This window comes from Peromyscus eremicus, unplaced genomic scaffold (genome assembly GCF_949786415.1).
Source record: "Peromyscus eremicus unplaced genomic scaffold, PerEre_H2_v1 PerEre#2#unplaced_91, whole genome shotgun sequence".
NCBI lineage: Eukaryota > Metazoa > Chordata > Mammalia > Rodentia > Cricetidae > Peromyscus > Peromyscus eremicus.
The window spans coordinates 88,449-98,267 of NW_026734331.1; the positions used below are offsets into that span (position 1 = coordinate 88,449).

Consider the following 9,819-nt stretch of genomic DNA (forward strand, 5'->3'; position numbering starts at 1 on the left):
TTGTGTGAATTGCTTTATTATGAAAAATGTTTCCTGAGCTTTGTTTAATAAGGATTATTCTACGAGACCCTTAGTTTGAAAACATAAAGATTAAAATAATAATATCAAGGTTAGAAGATATACATTCAAATGTCTTTCTATTGCTCCTATGCTGTAAAGTGAAGCACAGTAGTCTCATGGCAGTGCCCAAATCTATAATGAAAACCACATACAGAGAGTGATAAAACCTGATGCCTCCCAAAGACATTGCTATCCATCATTCTCTTCTACCGGAATTTGTCCCTGTGGGGATCATTGCATACAGTTAGTAGGATCTTTTCATGGTGGATTTGTTAACATTTTCTAGATGGGTCAGTCTGGGCATAGCCCTTATTAGAATGAACAATTTGGGGCCTACACAATAGTTGGGGGTTTGATATTATGAAGAAAGGTGCACCATGAAACTCTATGGAGAGCGTGAATACAATTCCTCAGTAAAATTCAAATGCCCCACTTCCTAGAAGTAGAAAAGCAATCATAACTTTACCAAAAAGTTCAAAATACCCAGGATAGGATAGGCACACATCATATAAGGTCAGAACTTCACAGGCATTGTACTAAGTACAACCTACAAATGAAACAAGGCAGATTGTAGGGAAAAAAATGAATCCAAGTCAAGTTCCATCTGTAAACACATCTCTTTGGATTTTAGGTATGATCTAAAAAATGGACCCTGGAGTACACAAGTCCACCTCATGAAGTCATGTACTGAAATGTTGTTATTTACCTACACAGAAGAGCCTTGATTGCACTTGGCTTCTTGGAGCAATCCTTTAGTCCCAGCACTCTTGAGGCAGCAGAGGAGGAGACAGAGGTGGAAGCAAAGGCTGAGATGGAGGTGGAGACAGAGGGGGGGGGCAGGCAGGACTTTTTGAGTTCACTGATTGCCTGTTCAATGTAGCCAGTTCCAGGACATGCTGGGCTGTGGAGAGAGTCCCTGTCTCAAGAATCTAAAAGTGAGTTAATAAGTAAATGAATTCTGTTTACAATATGTATCCCTGGAAAAAGCAATGCCAAATGCATAAGAGGCTAAAGTGTGACAATCTCTGATACTATTAGAGCACAGATTAGTACAAAGTGTTGAAGGCTCAGGAGATACCATTTTTCTTCTCTTCCTTCTTTCACAGTGAATAACAGACCTTCATGGACTACAGCTGAGGTGGGTTTAAGGCTTTTAAAAGCTACCATGGCTGAGCTCAGATAGATCCTGCTTCCCATTGGTGTTGAGAATAGTGGGGTTGTGTTCTGTCTTGACTCTGTGACTTGATGGCTTCAGTTCATTCAGCTTTCTTGGAGGTGTTTTCTCTAGTTCTCTTGGCCTGGTCTTGCCCATGAACCCTAGGACTGCTGGGCTTGCAGAGTATGGCTTTCTGAGCTTTGCCCTCCATTTGCTGGGCCATGTTGTCAATATCCCCTTCTCAGGCCCCAGCATCTCTTCCTCCACAAGATCTTGACACTAGATTCTAGCCAGAGAAGCTCCATTAAACAGATTAGAGCGTTTCTCCTCATTCTTCCACACCCGGTTTAAGGGTGTGCTGATGACACCTCATTTTTACTGGACCTGATTGCTCCTGAAGACCCTGGAGCCTTTGCATTGGGTGACTGTGGGAACCTGGAATTAGTTTAGTTCAGAGACAGAGTTGAGCAGTTGGGAAGGTGAACTTCTTCCATCAGTGTAGTCATGTCTGCAAGACTATACTGGAGGCCAACATACTGTGCATGTTCCAGACTCATCCTGACCACGAATGTGCTTCCAAAGGAGGCGTTATCAGAAGCAAGCTTCTGCCCTAGGCTCCCAGCATCAGTGCAGTGCAAGGGATGCTGCATGTTGGGGTGTGCTAAAGGGAGGAGAGATGGGTCTTGGTTTTCTCTCGTGCACTCATAGGCATCCAGAGGCATTGAAAGATTTGCTGCCATCTCATGCAGGTTGTCATTCTCTGTTTGTTCCAGCCATGGATCTTGTGGCAATGCCAGGAATTCTGAAGGTTGTGGATGGGGGCAGTTAATGACTTGCCACCATCAACAGGTGGTGTCCTCATCTGGTAATCCAGTTGCAGGAGTACAGAGTTCTGCTCTGCAGCAAACAAAGAATCTGGCTTGATGTGTGATTCCCAGGGAAGTGTCCCTTTGCACCACTGAAAAATAGTCAAGGAAAAAGTCAGTCCATGGTAAGTAGGATGTCCCCTCCTCTCAGTGCACATCTGTACTTAGGCCCCTACAACAGCTGGGTGACATTCTTAGGATCTCTGCTTTAGCTGCAGATATTCAGAAACATCAGTCTGAGTTGAGTTCTAGTTGTAAACACATTCAGTTAAGTCTCTTGGGATTATGAGTAGGTGCCAAAAATGCACCTTGACTTACACATGGCCTCTTCATCCAATCATGCTGGCAAACTTGGAAGTCCACATAGACAGAAAGAGACTTGATTCCACTTAGTTTGTGCGAGCATTCCTTTAGTCTCAGCACTCTTGAGGCAGCGCCACGGCCAGGGTAATGGCCAAGGCAATTGGAGAGGCAGAGGCAGAGTCATAAGCAGAAGCAGAGATATTGGCAGAGGTAGAGGCAGGCTGATGTTTGTGAGTTCAAGGCTAGTCTGATCAACATAGTTAGTTCCTGAACGTGCAGAGTTATGGAGAGAGAACCTGTCTCAAGAAACTAAAAGCAAATTAACAAGTCAATGAGTTATATTTCCTATGTGTCACCCTCTTAAAGAAGTGCCAAGTGCCTCAGAGGCAATAGTGTGAGTAACCCTGATAATATCAGAGCACAGAGTATGCGAAAGTGTTGAATGATCAGAGATAGTCCAGGATGGAGCAACACACCAGCCACTCAAGAAATCCTGGCTGTAGTTGACAGATGGTCTCTCAGGGATGTAAAGCATTTGTTGCTAGAAAAAAAGAAACAGTTAATCAAGAGGGGGTCCTAGAGAACAGGAGGACATCTTTGCTATTGCTACCCCTGTGAGAAGATTAATATTTAGATTATTTAGAATTAGATACATAAATCGTAAGAAGGAAGGCAACCCAGGTAGTAAAATGCAAAGAGAAAGACAGTCCTCCCCTATTTCATAAAAAGGAGAGCTTGGACATGCAAAGGTTCAGATGGAGGAGGAATCAGGAAAATGCTAAGTGACCCTCCTAGATGCCATCCAAAGCCAACTAGAAAAGAAATGAAAGCCACCACTGAGAGAGTTCACAGAAAGGAATGCTACACAATGCTGAAGATGGAAAGATTTCCAGCCTGTTTGGATGTCAGTGTGGAGGATCCTCCAAAAGCCTAATCCTGGCCCACCACATGGTTCATATATGCCTTTCCAAAGAACTCAATATATTAGAGAGGTACTTGCCCATCAGTGTTGACTGCAGCACCGTTTCAAGAATATTAGGGAACCAAGCATGGTGTCCAAGAGCATTGCCATGGGTGAAGAAAATGGGATGTTCCTAGAACATGAAGTCATTTCAGCCATAGGAAAAATGAAGTCATGTTGTTTGCAGTATGTGGGTTCAACTGAGGTTCATGAGATGGTTCAGTAGACAAGAACACTTGCTTTTCTTGCAGAGTTCCCAGGCTTGCCTCCTGGTGGCTTTCAATCTCTCTTAAATCCAGACCTTAGAGGTCTGATGCCCTCTTCTGGCCTCTGTGGACACCTCAGATATGTGTTCCACAGAAATTCGGGTGGGCAACACACAAACACACACACATATACACAAAATGAATTAAAGTATTAAATGGATAATTTCAAAGATGGATACAACTGTAGATAAAAATAGTAATCAAATGAAATCAATCTCAGGAAGATAGTCTACATAGTATATTTTCTCTTTAAGTTGGGTGCTTGATAGTGTATACATGGAATCCTATATCTCATCATGAAATTCCTGGAGGTGCTCAGTCCCAGACCAATAGTGATTGAAGGGCTGGAGTGAGTGTTTCCCAATGGGATTAAGTGTGGCAAGAGCAGGTATATGTTCACTATACAGTATACACTATAGGAAACATACCAAACCAGTAGAGTGAAAAATAAAAGTCACGGAGAATAATTTTAATTCCACTAAAGATTTTGGCTGGATACTTTTATCTTAAATAAACACTATCACTGACTTATAGCATATGATGTATTTATGGAGACATTTCCACTTTGGCAACATAAATTAAAAAAGCTAAGGTAAGAAGAAACCATCAAATCACTCTATATATAATTATTCATGGGCTAAATATAACTGACTTTAGCTTCTCCAGTCACTTTTAGTGTCTTCAAATACTTATAAGTATAGAACCTTGTCTGACCATTTATATATAAATCCTGGGATGTACATATTAATCTCCTTAACTCCATATGTACCTACATATGTACATGTATATCCAAGTCTTTAAATTCAATATATACTTGTATATCTGTGACTATATCTAACCTTGTCTATGTTGAATAGTACTGTGTTCCAAAGTCCAGGCCAGCTCTTACATGACGTAGCCAAAATATGTAGAAATTTCCATATCCTTCTGCCTCTGAAGGAAGAGCTGTGGTTTTCCCAGAGAGGTGAACTTGGCAGCATTCTCTCTCTCCCGTTGAGCCTGCCTCTTCATGGCCTCCCTCTCTGGTCTCTGCTCTTCTGTGATGGGCTGTGAGATGACTGGCCCTGGAATATCAACTTTCCCCCATGGAATTGGTTGGTGGCTGAAGTCTTGCAGCAGATTTTGGATTTGAGGTTTGTGAGGTGATGGGGCCTTGTTCTTGTCAGCATAGGCAAGCTCCCAATGTAGTGAAGTGTGAGATGATGCCCTGTAGGGTCCAGGCCTAGAGGCAGCTCGCTGAGGCCCAGGGCAAGACTGGATGGGTTGGTTATGTTAGCTCGTGTGGCACTGGTAGCAATAGGCAGAGCTGGCTTGTCAGAGGCCATCAAAGAAGTGCTGGCAGGAGCTGGTTTAGATGGCTTGAGTGTGGAAGGCTGAGCAGAGTGGGAATGAGGCCTCACAGGGTATACTGCGGGGGCGGGGGGGCCCTGCATGAACCAGGGAGAGAGACTTTCTAGAAACCAGTCTGGCTTGCCGCTTGTCCAGGGCTGGAAAAGGCAGAGGTACTAACTTGACCTTGCCAGGTGGGGGCAGCTCATACTGGGATGGAGATGGACACTCACTGTGGACATTGTTCCCTGGTCTCTGAGCATTGCTCGGGGTTTTACCAGGGCCCGGCCATCACATGGCACATCCAGAAGGGATGAGGTGGCTGGGCCTGTCCTGGGATCTTTGTTGCTGCTGAGGTTTAGCCGAGCCCGGGAGGAGGAGATGCCAGTTTTCTTCTCACTCTTCTTCCCCAGTGGGTGAAAGACTTGCACGGATTCTAGCATGCAAATGCCAAGGTGACTTCGAGGCTTTTTAAAGCTGTCATAGCAGAGCTCGGGTGGATTCCTCTTCCTCTGGTTCTTTGGCTTGGTGGTGTTTACTTCTGCTTTGACTCTGTTCCTTGACTGTTTAAGCTCCTCTGTTTTCGTGGAGTAGTTTTTTCTGGTTCTCTTGGTCTTGTCTTGCCCCTCAGCCCTAGCTCTGCTGGGCATCCTGGGTGTGGCTTTCTGGGCTTTGCCCTCCATGTGCTTGGGCATGTTGTCAATAGCCCCTTCACTGGACCCAGCACTGCCCACAGCCTCTTCTCCCTCCACCAGGTCCTTGAATGGATTCTTGCCTGAGAAGTTGATCAAGCATCTCCAAGACTTTCTGGCCATTCTTTTTCACGTGGTCCAAGTGCACACTGATGATGCTTTCCTGACCCTGATCCCTCATGATGTCTTTGGATTGGGTTGCTGTGGGATCTTGGAATTGGTTCATTTCAGTGAGGGATTTGAAGAGTAGAGGAAGGTGAATATCTGCCACCCGTGTAGTCATGTCTGCAAAGTCCATGCTGGAGCACATCACACTCTGCAGCACCCCAGGCTCATCCTGACCAAGGCTGATGCTTCCCAAGGTGGCATTGTCAGGAGAAAGCTTCTGTTTTAGGCTCCCTGAATCAGTGGAGTTCAGGGCCTGCTGCATGTTGGCATGTGCTAAAGGGAGAAGTGATGGGTCTTGGTTTTCTTTTATGCCCTCATAGGCATCCAGAGGAGTTGATAGATCAGCTGTCATCAAATCCAAGTCATTATTCTCTGTTTGTTCCAAGCTCAGAGCAGGAGGCAAGAGCAGGAATTCCAAAAAACTGTCAATGGGGGCAGTTAATGACCAGTCCCCATGGACAGGTGGTGTCTTCTGGACTTCCTGGGTGCAGGCATTGCAGAGGTCTGGACTCTGCAGCAGACAGAGTGTCTGGCCTGAAGCTGTCAATCCCAGGGATGTCTCCATTTTCACCACTGAAAAAGAGTCAAGGAAGAAGTCAGTGCCTGGTAAGTGAGGTGCTCCCCACTTTTCATGCACCTCAGTACTCAGACCCCTACAGCAGTCGGAAAGGCACTCCTATGAGCTATGTTTGAGTAGCACAGGAAGCATCTCTGTTGGGAGACTTATGACCACTGTCTTATTTCTTGTAACCATGTGATACCATGTTTCTCAGATGTTTGTGTTTTTTTCGGTGTTTGTGTGTTGTGTGCATGCATAGTGATCATGGGGAGGTGACAGAATTCCCTTGGGGTGTGGTCCTCCCTTTCCTTTCCCATGTCTTTGTAAGAATGACCCTCATTTCCATGGAAATTTGCTATCAGGCAGGTTGTCTGGTCCACAATTTTCAAGAACTTACCCTTGTCTTCCAACTCTTGGCATTACTCAAAGTTGCCTGACTTTCTAAATGGGTTCAGGTATCCAAACCCAGTTCCTCACTCCTGCAAGGCAAACATTTCTACAACCCTGGATTTCCTCCAGCTCCACATTTCACAGTCTTGTTTTAATGATATGAAAATTGGGTTAAGAAGGTGAAATGTTAGGTTTGTGTGACTGTGTGGTAGAGAACCTATCCTAATGATCATGCATAGACTTGGCTCACCTCTGAATAAGCCTTTCAAAAAAAAAATAAGAGAGAGAGAGACAGAGCCAATGAAAGTGTGTGTGTGTGTGTGTGTGTGTGTGTGTGTGAGAGAGAGAGAGAGAGAGAGAGAGAGAGAGAGAGAGAGAGAGAGAGAGAGAGAAGCTTTGCCCAACTTAGCAGTTGTACACTGGTACACCGGGTATACTGGACCCTCAACGCACTTATGCTTGTAAGAGAATGGCAGGGCCAGCACTTGGAATTTGCGAGTAATACTTCTTGTAGGACAGATTTGGAGTTGCACTGCTCTAGAGTCAGATTTCAGCACAGAGAATATAAAGGTCTACCAAATAGAAATGCCTTGGTGTCCTCTATAGCACTGAGCAACAGATTAGGAAGTAGGTGATTGACACAGCCATATCTGAATGGAATGGCAGAAGTTATAAAGCCAGAACTGCTGCTTGACAAAGATCCAGCAAAGCTGAGCCACATGATGGCTGCCATGCCACCTTTGGTTTTCACCTGTTATACTTTTAATGGGGCACTTTTAATATTTGTACAATTTGGGTATGTTGTATCGATGGAAAATTCCTTATGAATCATTTATGCCTTCTCCCAGGCATGCTGCTTCTGGACTTACCCAGTAAAGTCCAGAACATACTATTCCCCCCACATACACTTTGAGGGAGATATCTTTATCTACTTGAAGGTCTTCTTTACGCCTTGGATGTTGTGACACATAAAGAAGCCAGAGGTTTCTTCAAGAGGCTATTAGATATACTTGAAACATCTGTCCCTGTACTTACACAGGGACAAGCTATTCAAAACAAAGTAAAATTAAAAAGGTCAACAAGATTCGGTGGCCTATAGGAATTGTCCACAGTTCAGATTACAAGGCTCTTCCCACTCTATAATCAGACAATTACGTGACATACAACTCTGCCCTACATAGAGACATATTGATAGGTAAAGTATGGAGTGGAAAGACAATGAAAGTATGAGTGGTTACAACCTCCCTGTCTTAGAAGTTAGCTCATGTAGAGCCACTATAATGTCACATGACCGAGGAACAACAGAATGCCAGGATTAAACATATAGACAAATTCTAAAGAGAGATAAATGTGAACATTGATTGAATTATGTCAGAATTTGAATAATAACTGCAGCATCTTTAGCCTAAGTATTTCTCCTGGGCACTCTGACCACTAAGAGTTAATAATACATTGCTTGGGACATGACAAAATGCCCAGGATGGTTGAGGATTTTGTTTTGGTGTAGTGTCCTTGAAGTAACCAAAGCAACAGGCCTGAGCATAGACTATCATATGCCTCTAGATTATTAAAAATAGGGCTATGGGGCTAATGAGTAAGAATGATTACTCTGTTTATTAATGATGTCGAAACTTGAGGGAAAATGATTGGAAATAATAACTCTGTTTGGTCATATTTTACAAATGATGACTAAAAGATGAGCAAAAGGAAGTGTCCAAAACCAAAAATGATATGATCCATGTTTTGGAACATCATGAAAGTCTGCTAACTAAATTCTGTATAAATAAAGAAAAACACTCTGGCTGCTAGTTAGTCAGGCTACAAGATTCTCCCAACCACCATGGCCTGGCTCACTTCCTTCACCGCTGACTCCTTACATTTTCTGCAGAACCCATCCACTGCCAAGGAAGGCTTCCCGCAGGTGATTGCTGTGTAACGGTGCATGGGACTGATTAACAAGGTCAGTGACGTGTGTCTGTGGTGGTGTCCTTGGACATGTCTTAATGGAGGATGGGTGCCACTCATTGCCCTGCATTGTCAGTCATTATAGAGACTGAAGATGGGGATGGTGAGCCAGGCCAAGGCTGAGCTCTCAGGACTCCCATCCTTTCTCCCTGAGGACATCCACTGCTGAAAGGTGGAGCTGTGTCTGCTTTGAGTGCTGATCTCACTCCTCCTCTCCTGGCTTTTCTTGAAGACGGGTGTCTGGCATGTCTTGAGCAGGTGTGGGATGGTAGATGGCAGAGTTGGAGAAGGGTGTTTGGACATTCGTTGGCTGAATCTCCTTTGGCATCATCACCACCCCTGGTTGCAGGGCAGAGGACTGATCCCCAGAATAGGACACAGAGCTACAGGCCTGCAGGCACTGCCTGAGTCCTCCAGCCATCAGAGGACCGAGGCTGTTTTGGTCATTTGATAGACGTGGCTGCCCTCCTGGTAGGAAGGTGCCAGGCTGTATCCTTGAGTAGGTAACTGTGGTGGTGTGGCCTGAACAAGGCTGGCAGATAGTGTTGGATAGGAGAGGACTAAGGCAGTGCTTCCCGTGGGATACCACTGGAGAACACCTGGATAGGAGAGTGCTGAGGCAGAGCTCTGGCCCTGGTCAGTCAATGCAGTCACCATGGTTGTGCCAGCTGGTAAGTAGGGGTAGGAACTGTCCATGAGCTGCTGGCAACAAGTGCTGGAGTCTGATGGCAGGAGCCATGCTGAACTCAGAGCAGGGGTGGAGACCTTGGAGAAGTTGCACACACTTCCTGCTAAGGGCGTGGCATTCCTCAGCACAGGCACAGGGGGCTGCAGAGTACATTCTGTCCCAAAGATAGGTGCACTTTGGAAATTTTCTGTAGGAAGGAAGAGGAAAGCGGGAAGAACAGTGAGATGGAATCTGTGTGGCTTCCCGTGAGGAGCTTTGTTATCTGCAGTTTGTCCTGTCTGGGAGAGTCTGAGACCGATTTTCCCTTACATATCCCAAACAAGTGGTTCAGAATGATTCTTGGTAATGAATATGATGACACTCATTTGATGAGCTGCCTGTTCTTCCTGTGTGGGCAAGCACTTCCTAGTTGATCC

General features: G+C 44.9%; 1 long non-coding RNA gene and 1 pseudogene across 11 annotated transcripts in view; one reads left to right on the forward strand and one right to left on the reverse strand.

The window, feature by feature from the left end:
* Positions 1-9,819, forward strand: part of LOC131901470 (uncharacterized) — an 81,871-nt gene that overhangs the window by 39,938 nt on the left and 32,114 nt on the right. For all 11 annotated transcript variants that reach the window (XR_009376603.1, XR_009376606.1, XR_009376602.1 and 8 more), the window contains one exon: positions 1,990-2,207. This is a non-coding gene — a long non-coding RNA (uncharacterized LOC131901470). The remainder of the gene's footprint in view (positions 1-1,989; positions 2,208-9,819) is intronic.
* The window catches only part of LOC131901469 (uncharacterized protein C2orf78 homolog), a 14,725-nt pseudogene continuing 4,906 nt past the window's right edge, over positions 1-9,819 (reverse strand).